This window comes from Bombina bombina, chromosome 8 (assembly GCF_027579735.1).
Source record: "Bombina bombina isolate aBomBom1 chromosome 8, aBomBom1.pri, whole genome shotgun sequence".
NCBI classification, from domain to species: Eukaryota; Metazoa; Chordata; class Amphibia; order Anura; family Bombinatoridae; genus Bombina; species Bombina bombina.
The window spans coordinates 172,042,516-172,055,044 of NC_069506.1; positions in this window are offsets into that span (position 1 = coordinate 172,042,516).

A 12,529-nucleotide genomic window follows, 5' to 3' on the forward strand; every position below is an offset into this window, starting at 1 on the left:
AGCACATCAAGAGTATCTTTACCATAAGATGGGAGACTAAGTAGACTTGGTCTAAGACAAAAGTCCACATATTGGGAGATTCTTTTTGTTACGGATCCCATGCCTGAAACTATAGGGCGTCCAGGAGGTGGGAATTTATTTTTAAATAGTTTTGGTAAACTATAAAAAGTAGTTGTTATAGGATATTTCACATAGAGAAAGTCAAATTCTCTTTGGTTTATAAGACCTTCATCCTTAGCCTTAGTTAATATTTTGGTTAAAATGTAGCAGCAGTGTTTATAGCTATGTATAATATTACTATAAACAATGTTGCAAGTACTTCTGCCAGATGGCTTAAGACGTGCACGTTCATGAGCTCACCTAGGATTACTTTTCAACAAAGTATAGCAAGAAAACTAAGCACAATTGATAATAGAAGCAAATTGGAAAATTGGTTAAAATTGCATGGTTTATCCATTTAAGATACATTTTGACTTTACTGTCCCTTTAATGTTTTAAGTTTTGTGATTGTGACATGCTGTGCTGCTGTTATATATGTGCTGGCACAGTTTGCATATTATCCTGTTCTGTGCTCAATTTACTACGGATTAGTTTGTGTTTCAGGTTACGTGGTGGTTTAAATGCCAATATTGGGGGTTGGGGGGAATTTATTTAAGTGTGGTATCCTCTTTTGCATTGCAGTAGTACTTTTAAAGCAGATTTTATTTTTTTTATTTTTTCTGTTTATTGTCCTTGTCTTATAGCACTTTTCTCTGAATGAATCAGACAGTGTATTTAAATTTTTATCCTGGTCCTCATTATCAGAGCAAATCCGATGGTATCTGATAGCTTGGCTAGAGACAATGGCTTATTTGGTGTGGTTGGGATGAAAGCTGGTGCTTTGAAGGTAGCTACATATGTGAAAAAGAAAGTACACCCTCTTTCAAATTATATGGTTTTACGTATCAGGACATAATAACAATCATCTTGTCCTTAGTAGGTCTTAAAATTAGGTAAATACAACCTCAGAAGAACAACACATTACATATTACACTGTGTCATGATTTATTTAACAAACATAAAGCCAAAATGGAGAAGCCATGTGTGAAAAACTAAGTACCCCCTTACTGCTTCCATAGAAATTAAGAGGCTAAGTAGCATGTAGCAAGTGGCCTTGATTAATTGATCATCGACAAGTGTGACTACCTCTATAAAAGCCAACGTTTTAACAGTTTGCTGGTCTTGAGCATTCATCTGTGCCACAATGCCAAGGAAGAAAGACATAAGCAATGATCTTAGAGAAGCAATTGTTGCTGCACATCAATCTGGGAAGGGTTAGAAGGCCATTTCCAAATAATTTAAAAGTCCATCATTTTACAGTGAGAAAGATTATTCACAAGTGGAAAGCATTCAAGATAGTTGCCAATATTCCCAGGAGTGGACGTCCCAGCAAATTCACCCCAAGGTCAGACCGTGCAATGCTCAGAGAAATTGCACAAAACCCAAAACTTACATTTCAGAATCAGAAAGTTCATGACAGTACAAATAGAAAAAAACTGAACAAGTATGGTTTGTATAGAAGGGTTGCCAATAGAAAGCCTCTTCTCTCAAAAAGAACATGGCATCTGAACAAGCCACAAGACTTCTGGAACAATGTCCTTTGAACAGACAAGACCAAAGTGGAGATGTTTGGCCATAATGCACAGCGACACCTTTGGCGAAAACCAAACACAGCATATCAGCACAAACACATCATACCCACTGTCTAGCACAGTGGCAGAGGGGTGATGATTAAGGCTTATTTTGCAGCCACTAGACCTGGGCAACTTGCAGTCATTGAGTTGACCATGAACTCCTCTGTATATCAAAGTATTCTAGAGTCAAATGTTAAGCCATCTGTCCGACAGCTAAAGCTTGGCTGAAATTGCATCATGCAACAGGACTGTGCTTTGAAAAGTTGATTTTAAGTTTTATTGATGGATGGAATGAGTTAAATGAGTTATGAAAGATTTGCAAATTATCTTCTCCTTCTGTCCATATGATGAAAATATAATCTATGTAGAGATAATATGTATAAGGTTTATGAGGGTAAGTGGTTATGAAACTCTGTTCAAGTTCAGAAATAAACAGGTCTAAGGAAGAGGGGAAATTCGAAAGCTTGTCTTTTACTCTATAATGTTAGCCCAATAAAAAAAAGTATTACTGCATACTGCAATACTCTTGATATTTTGCAATTTACCTACTGGACTAATATGGCTACTCTAATCTAGTTGACAAATTAAATATATCTATAGAAATATATATTTAAGAATAAAAAGAACATTTTCTTCTAAGTGAATAATATATGTATTTGAAATATTTATATAAAAAGAACATAAAAACATATTAAAATAGTTTTAAAATTATATTGCATATTTTAAGATATTTGACTGGGAAGGGCTCAAAAGTGTATGCATATTTCTATATAAGGTTTTATATGTTTATATACATATATATAAATATACACACATATATACACATATATAGGCATATACAGAATATATGAACACATACAAATATTTAGACACACCCACACACACAAACACACACACACACACACACACATATATATATATATATATATATTTATATATATATATATATACGTTGTTGTTTTGTCTGTCTGAGGACGAGCCGGTCAGGCTCGAAAACGTTCACAATAAAGTGGATCAACAAGTAAGTCCATTGGAGTGCACTTTCTTCTACCTGCCTATACATACTGTTTGTTGCACCCAAGGCAGCTGACTGATAAGCTTGGAGTGCACTTTGTCTACAAATTTATATATATATATATATATATATATATATATATATACACACACCGGCCACTTTATTAGGTACACCTTGCTAGTATCGGGTTGGACCCCCTTTTGCCTTCAGAACTGCCTTAATTATTCATGACATAGATTCAACAAGGTGTTGGAAACATTCCTCAGACATTTTGGTCCATATTGACATGATAGCATCGCGCAGTTGCTGCAGATTTGTCGCCTGCACATCCATGATGCAAATCTCCCGTTCCACCACATTCCAAAAGGTGCTCTATTGGATTGAGATCTGGTGACTGTGGAGGCCATTGGAGTACAGTAAACTCATTATCATGTTCAAGAAACCAGTTTGAGATGATCTGAGCTTTGTGACATGGTGCATTATCCTGCTGGAAATAGCCATCAGAAGATGGGTACACTGTAGTCATAAAGGGATGACATGGTCAGCAATAATATTCAGGTAGGCCGTGCCATTTAAACAATGCTCAATTGGTACTAAGGGGCCCAAAGTGTGCAAGAAAATATCCCCCACACCATTACACCACCAGCCTGAACCATTGATACAAGGCAGGATGGATCCATGCTTTTATGTTGTTTATGCCACATTCTGACCCTACCATCTAATTGTCACAGCTGAAATCAAGATTCACCAGACCAAGCAACATTTTGCCATTGTTCTATTGTCCAATTTTGGTAAACCTGTGCGAATTGTGGCCTCAGTTTTCTCTTCTTAGCTGACAGAAGTGGCACCCAGTGTGGTCTTCTGCTACAGTAGCTGATCTGCTTCAAGGTTCAACTTGTTGTGCATTCAGAGATGGTATTCTGCATACCTTGGTTGTAACGAGTGGCTATTTGAGTTACTGTTGCCTTTCTATCATCTCGAACAAGTCTGCCCATTCTCTTCTGACCTCTAACATCAACAAGGCATTTTCGCACACAACTGCCGCTCATTGGATATTTTCGCTTTTTCAGACTATTCTCTGTAAACCATAGAGATGGTTGTGAGTGAAAATACCAGTAGATCAGCAGTTTGTTAAATACTCAGACCAGTCCGTCTGGCACCAACAACCATGCCACATTCAAGGTCACTTAAATCTCCTTTCTTCCCCATTCTGATGCTTGGTTTGAACAAGTCGTCTTCACCACATCTAGATGACGTTGCTGCCATGTGATTGGCTGATTAACCATTTGTGTTACCAAGCAATTGAACAGGTGGTACCTAATAAAGTGGCCGGTGAGTGTATATATATTGATGTTTCTTATTAGAAATCTTTATATATATAAGTGTAATACTCTAATATGTTTTGCATATGTTTTGAGAATCTTTCATTTTAACCCTAACACTTTACTTCAGGTCTCAAGCCTGTACGCCTCTATATCTGTATATGTTCATATAGATATATAGGTATAAATAACGTATTGTTCCGAGTTTAGGCCACACTTTTTTACCCTGATGTAAGTCTTTAAATCAGGGGTATGGCCTATACTCAGGATGTTGCCGTGAGTGGTCCGGGCCAGGGGGTGGGGTTAAGCGGGCGTGCGGTTCTCGTTACAGGGAGGAATTTTGGCACAAACACTGTGCTTCCTGGAGATTCTGTCAGCTACAGTCTCCCGCACTCAACACTCATCAGGATGGGCACTAGGGGCGATGCCCTACTCAAAGTTGTATTTGTAACTGGCCACTGCACCGTGCCACAGAAGCAGGTGTCCGGCACAGTATATCCCCCAGCAAAACCGTGACCCACATGGATGTGCTTAGGATGGGAGTGGGAGGGGCTTAAGATGAGAGCAGGAGCTGCTGTGAGTTACCGGTATCGGCTGTGACACAGGAGGCAGCGTGACAGGATTGAGGTACACTGAAATTGATCTCAATAAATTAATCTAACAGTACTGTTTTTGATTTACTGGTACTTACTACTAGTCTAACACCTTTGAGAATACCAGTAAACATCTATAGCACAAAGGATGGGAGTGGGATGGACCCAGGATGGGAGCCGCCTTATGTGTGTGTGCTGAGGGTGAGAAGGGTGAGTCAGGATTGGGGATGTATTATAAGTGGTGAGGAGGGGGTTGTGTGAGGAAGAAGGGGGCTAAGAGGGTGAGGAAGGCTGATGGGAGGCTTGTAGGAAAGTGGTTAATAGGGTGAGTAGTAGGAACTGTGTGAGGGAAGGAGGCTGAGTGGGTTAAGAGGAGGCAGTAATGTGTATATTTATTTTAAGTTAAAATTTTAATTTCTTTAAAATGGCACCAAACTTTAAGGGTGCAGCTTATAATCAGGAGCGGACTATACTCGGAACAATACAATATATAGATATTTATTTATTTTTCATCACGCTCCATAGAATCTTAGGGGAGAAGTTAGTGCAGTCTTTCATTCATGCTCTAACTTTTTACTTTCAACTTGAAAAAAATAAATAAATAGTGCTCCACTGGTAATCTTGACTTGTTATGCCATTATGTTTGTATATGAAATACTGTAACTGTTTTTGCTAGTTGAAACCACAACCTATTTAAATGGACTGAACTTTCAGGAAGATCTTACACCCATATCTTTGTTTTCTCTATATACTCTATGGGCTTCTTATTTTATCTTTGTCTGATTACATAAAGCAAGTGCAATTAAAAATGAACATTTAAAGGAACAGTGTACCCTACATTTTTCTCCCCTTTAATTTGTTTCCAATTATCCATGTTACCTGATGGAGTGTTTTAAATTGTTCACAAATAGTTCCTTTACTTTATTTTGGCCTTTGAAACTTTCATTTTGCCTGTGCTACCCCTAACCATACTGAAATTTTCTATTCTTCTATACTCTGGCTATAGAAAATCTGTATAACTATATCAGAAGCTGCTGATTGGTTTCTGCACAAATATGGCTCTTGTGATTGGCTTCAGCTAGCTCCCAGTAGTGTATTACTGCACCTTAAACAAAGGATACCAAGAAAGAAAAATGTTTGGTTTCATGTCCCATTAACATCACTTGAGAGAAATCAATAGTGTTTCTGTTCGCACTCATATTACAAGTTATTTTTATCGCTAGCGATACTCTGGGGCGCACTACATCTGCATGGTAAATCCCTCACCTAATAGGCTTCTATGGGGCACACAGTAAAAATCATGTGAGATATTACTTGATCCTGCACAAAGCAAATGGCGTTCTTTGTGTAGTCCTGTGCTATAGTATTAATAAGAATGGTTTACTTCATGGGGCATATGTATCACAAAGACCCCTGCTCCATAACCTGTTTGCCTGCTCTGAGCAGGCGGACAGACATCGCCGGAAATCAACCCGATCGAGTACGATCGGGTTGATTGACACCCCCCTGCTGGTGGCCTATTGGCCGCGAGTCTGCAGGGGGCGGCGTTGCACCAGCAGCTCTTGTGAGCTGCTGGTGCAATGCTGAATACGGCGAGCGTATTGCTCGCCGTATTCAGCGAGGTCTGTCAGACCTGATCCGCACTGTCGGATCAGGTCCGACAGACCTTGTTAACTAGAGCCCCATGTCTTAAAAAGCTCTACATTTTAGGATATTTTATATTGCTCCCAAGCACAACACTTAAAGGGACATGAAACACAACATTTTTTTCTTTCATGATTCAGATAGAGAATACAATTTAGAACAACTTTTCAATTTACTTCTATTATTAAATTTGCTTAGTTCTCCTGGTATACTTTGTTGAAAAGCATAACTAGACAGGCTCGGGAGCTGGAAAATAACTGCTGATTGGCAGCTGAACATATATCCTGCTTCTCATTGGCTTACCAATGTGTTCTGCGAGTTCCTAGTAGTGCATTTGCTGCTCCTTTAATAAAGGTTACCAAGAGAATGAAGCAAAATGCATCATTGAAGTAAACTCCCTGCACTAAAAATTAAAAGTATAGGATGCGCTAAAAAAGTTTCAGCTGCGTCCACCTATAAAACAGATACTCTTTGCTGAAGGTTGTGCAAAAGAAAATGCAATTAATTGTGTTCCACTTGTAATAAGTGATCCAGTTATCTCACACCCTTGATTTGGAGTAGTTCTCACTCAAGTAATCCCCTATAGAGGGGAGTGCAATGTATTTAATATGTAACCAAATTACAAAACAAATACAAAGATCTCCAGTTGGACCCCACTCACAACAGATAACCTGAGCTAATGAGTTATGCAATCAGCATTCAGCAAAAGCAGCGTTTTTCCAATCCATCTACTGATCTCCTGGTTTGATCAAAGGTGCAATGTTTGCTGTGTGAATGTTGCCTTTAAGAACTGGTGGTATCTCTCCTAATTCTCAAGAAGTAAGCATTTGTATTTTTGTTATTGGTTTGGCTTACACGTGTGACAACATCTCCCTAGTAGAATGTGTTACCTGTTTTTCCTACTATCTACACACACACTTACATCTCCTACATCACCATCAATTGTGCTGCTTGATGAAGAATTTTGATTAATTTCATGGTCTAGACAAACAGTATTCAGCTTGGCAAACTGAGGACTAAATTATAGCCCCCATTTATGAAGCTGTGAAAGTTATGACTGTTGTTTCTTAACATGTCATCAAGATCCAAAAGCATGCAGACAGGTCCTCTGTCTGAGAAAATTGTCCACATGGCTCTTAATAAATGAGAACCTAAATATGGTTTAGTGCAGGGTTCTTCAAACTTTATCCCCAAGACCCAGTGTCATGATACCACATATCTTTGCGACCCTATTTTTATACTTTGTTTGAAAATATTAGTAACATATATACAACAAGATAGCTGCAATTTTTGCAAAGTGACTTAGGGCTCTATTTATCATTCCAATTCTCCTATATTTTCTCCTAAAAGTTCTCATGAGAAATAATTCTCCTATTTATCATTCAAAAATACTCCTAAAATTGGGCAAGTTCGACTGTAAAATTCTCCTACTCTGTTCTAACTCTCCTTGGAGAACATGTTCTCCAAAAAAAGGGTTAAATTAGATCTTTTTAGTCGTATTTCATATAGTTCTCCTCATAATTCTCCTAGTTACAAATTTATCATTTATATTCTCCTGTGGAGGACTGAAAGTTCTCCTGCAAGTTCCTACCTTAAAGTTCTCCATAGTTAATGTGGAGAACAGCATTAGAAATCTATTCTCTACCAGTTGTAGAAGCAGTTACACACAAAAAAAGGGCTCTACAAGGTGCAAAAATTATCTATAACAAAGCACAATAATAATGGTTATTGGAGTGCAATAATAATTTATGATGGAGTAAAAAAAAAATATATAATGGAGCACCAAAATAATATATAACAGAGCACAAAAATGATATCTATTGGGGCATAAAAATAAGATATAAAAAAGCACTAAAATTGAAGCACAAAAACAATGAAAATGTAGATCTATTTTCTTATATGAAAGTTTGCTGAAGAGGGGCGTTAACAAAGCTACTAGGAAGGCTGTATAAAGATTTCTATTGGTTTATATATGATTGACATGGAGAATAGTTGCTTATTTTTAGTGATAAATAAGGAGAAAATACTAATCCGACTGGAGAAATTTATCATTAGTTCTCCCCAGCTCTCCCATGGAGAAAAAACAACTTTTTTATGATAAATATGGGCGCACATGTGCTCCTCTCCTAAGGAGAGCTGTGGAGAACTGATAGGAGAACAGAAAGGAGAATTCCCCAAATGATTGATAAATGGAGCCCTTAATGTGTGTGTACTTTACTCTCATGCCACAGACACACCACAAACACTCTCATGCCACAGACACACCACACACACTCTCATGCCACAGATACACCACACACACTCTCATGCCACAGACACACTCATGCCACAGACACACCACACACACTCTCATGCCACAGACACACCATACACACTCTCATGCAACAGACACACCACACACACACTCATGCAACAGACACACCACACACACACTCATGCAACAGACACACCACACACACTCTCATGCCACAGACACACCACAAACACTCTCATGCCACAGACACACCACACACACTCTCATGCCACAGACACACCACACACACTCTCATGCCACAGATACACCACACACACTCTCATGCCACAGACACACTCATGCCACAGACACACCACACACACTCTCATGCCACAGACACACCATACACACTCTCATGCAACAGACACACCACACACACACTCATGCAACAGACACACCACACACACACTCATGCAACAGACACACCACACACACTCTCATGCAGCAGACACACCACACACACTCTCATGCCACAGACACACCACACACACTCTCATGCAACAGACACACCACACATACTCTCATGCAACAGACACACCACACACACTCTCATGCAGCAGACACACCACAGACACTCTCATGCAACAGACACACCACACACACTCTCATGCAACTGACACACCACACACACTCATGCAACAGACACACCACACACACTCTCATGCAACAGTCACAAACACCCCACACATTTTCATACTACACACACACAAGCCACAACCCAGTAAACATGGTGTGGTGACCCAGTAATGGGTCCCACAACGTGGTTTGAAGAACCCTGGTTTAGTGAGAAAGGGGCTGAATTTGGAATTCCTTGTGAGCCGTTTCCCTAAATTATAACTAGACTTGTGCATGGCCGAAAAATTTGTTTCGGTTCGGTTCTGATCAATTCGGATGTTTTCGAATTTCGGTTTGGATCGATTCGAATTCGGAAAAATTCAAATGAATTTGTTTCGGATTCATTCGGATTCGAATAAATTCGGCTGGATTCGGTTCAATTTGGAAATTCGGAATTTCGGTATGTGTTAGATGGGATGTGCTGTGTATTAGACTAGTATTATGTACTGTATATTAGGTGTAACCCATAGCAGAGTGATATAACTTAATATACTGTACAATACTAGTGTAATCCATGGCCATCCGAATGTAACGAATAAATCCGAACTAATTCAGATTTATTTGGTAGATTCGGTACTACCGTAATTCGGAAATTCGAATCAATCCAAATCTCCGAATTTAACAAATTCGCCGAATTTCGATTTGGAACTAATTGAAACGCACATGTCTAATTATAACAAGTATCTCTGATTAACAAGATTGAAACATGGCAGCGCTAACAACTTCCAAAGGTTTTCAGTTTAATCAAAATTAAGTTTTAGTGTAGTTCAGTTTCTATTCCCTTCCAGTTTTACATACACACTATGAGCTTAGATAGATTGTTTTACATTTCCAGAGATCTTGAAGAAGGTAGCTGTGCCAAAAGCATTCATATTAATCACATACTAAGCAAGTGAATAGACAGGTGTACTCCTAACCAAGGAAAAGCTGCAGAAAGAAATTCAATCAGTAGTGATGGCTGATTTTAAGAACTATCTTTAGAAAATCATGACTAACTGATTACAACTACTTCACAATTTCAGAATAATACAGTATGTGATCAGGGAAATATAAAGACAATTTTGCACATTATGCCTGACTGCTTCCATTCTGATTTAATATGAATGGAGAACTTGCTGTACAGTGATTGGTTGGCGCCATGATCAATCAACCAACAAATGTGAAGAGGTTCATTAATGTGGCATTTAGATTAATGCATTTTCTGACCCTGATAGGAAATGTAACTTTGGCTCATGGAACAATTCAACTCCAAATTAAGAAAATAATGCAAGTGACCACCATCTTTCATTGTGTTTGCCATGTAAGAGAAAGGGTTAATATAGATCCAACAGTAATTAATTGCTGTTGTTTGTTGTTGCTTCTTGCTTGAAAGATCCCCCTATTGGGCAATGACATCTCTTTGAGGGCATCAGATTTGTGTTACTAATTGTGACAAATTTTCAAAGACGTTTTTTTGTAATGCAGCAGCTTGCCCCCTTTATTTAATCAATTGTTATTATGTTTGAAAGAATCTTTTTGCTTTTATGTGCTGCTGCAGGAGGAATGCTTTTTGTGTAGCTAAATACTGAATAGCTTGCACATTTCTTGTGATTTATAGATCAGTGGGGGAGTACATTATGTGAGATCTTGAAATGGTTGTTACATAGATGTGCTGATTTCTTTTATTTACTTCATAGTTCATTCAGCAGTTGTGGACTAATGTACCACAGAAATGTATCTTTATATTGGTTTAGCAGTAAACAATTTAAAAGGAAAAAAACTTTGGGAATGGACACATAAAACCATACACATCTCATTATTTATCTAGTGAACTGCTTGTGCAATGCTGCTCCCTGCGGATTCGCGGCCAATCGGCCGCTAGCAGGAGGCGTCAATCAACCCGATTGTACACGATCAGGCAGATTAATGTCCGCAGCCTCAGAGCAGGCAGACGAGATAAGAAGCAGCGGTCTTGAAACTCAGTTATCCTTTTAACCTAACCCAACAAGTGGACATTTTTTCTAAAATAGTACACAGATAACCAACTTTGATGAGAACTTTTTTACCTTATACAGAAAAAACTACTAACTGCGCACAAAAAGTCGCTAAACTATCAACAACCTATCGAATTCTCAAACTATTAAAGTTATTTCAGCCAAAATGGAAACCACATGGGTGCATTTCGGTATTGAGCAGAAGCAATTTTGTAATATATTGTACATGTATTAGCAAAAATGCTTCTAATAAAAGCTATAGCTGTTTCAAAAGTGTATTTAAGTATGCACCGTGCACCAGCATTTTAAATACAGAACTTGCTCAGAGATCCTAAGGTGTTTGTACCATCTAGTAATGACTAACAGCTAGATTACGAGTTTGGCGTTATGAGTGAAAAAGCAGTGTTATGCTTCATAACGCTGCTTTTTCCCTACCGCTGCTATTACAAGTCTTGCAGGTGTAGATGTACCGCACACATTTTTGGCCGTCACGCAATGTCAGTACCGCACTTTAAGAAAAGTCCTTTTTCAATGGGACTCCCATAACGCTGGTATTACGAGTTTTGCCTGGGAGGCCAAAAAGTGAGTTGTACACCCTATACCGACAAGATTCGTACCGCCATCTAAAGTCAGTAGTTATGAGTTTTACGTTACAAAACTGTAGCATAAAACTCATAACTAAAGTGTTAAAAAGTACACTAACACCCATAAACTACCTATTAACCCCTAAACCGAGGCCCTCCCACATCACAAACAATAAAATGATTAACCCCTAATCTGCTGCTCCAGACATCGCCGCCACTTAAAAAATGTATTAACCCCTATTCCGCCGCTCCCCGACATCGTCGCCACTATAGTAAAATTATTAACCCCTAAACCGCCGCCCTCCTGCATCAAAAATACTATTTAAATATAATTAACACCTAATCTGCCATCCGCCCACTCCGCTGCTATAATAAACCTATTAACCTCTAAAAATAGCCCTAGCGTAACCCTAACCCTAACACCCCCTAACTTAAATAGAATTAAAATAAATTCCTATTTAAAACTAAATACTTACCTGTAAAATAAACCCTAAGCTAGCTACAATATAACTAATAGTTACAATTTAGCTATCTTAGGTTTTATTTTTATTTCACAGCTAAGTTTGTATCTATTTTAACTAGGTAGACTAGTTAGTAAATAGTTATTAACTATTTACTAGCTACCTAGCTAAAATAAATACAAATTTACCTGTAAAATAAAACCTAACCTGAGTTATGCTAACACCTAACATTACAATAAAATTAAAATTAAAAAATTAAATTAACAAAATCAATTTTTCTAAATTACAAAAAAAACACTAAAATTACATAAAATAAAAAAAGAAATGATCAAAAATAAAAACAAATTACTCCTAAT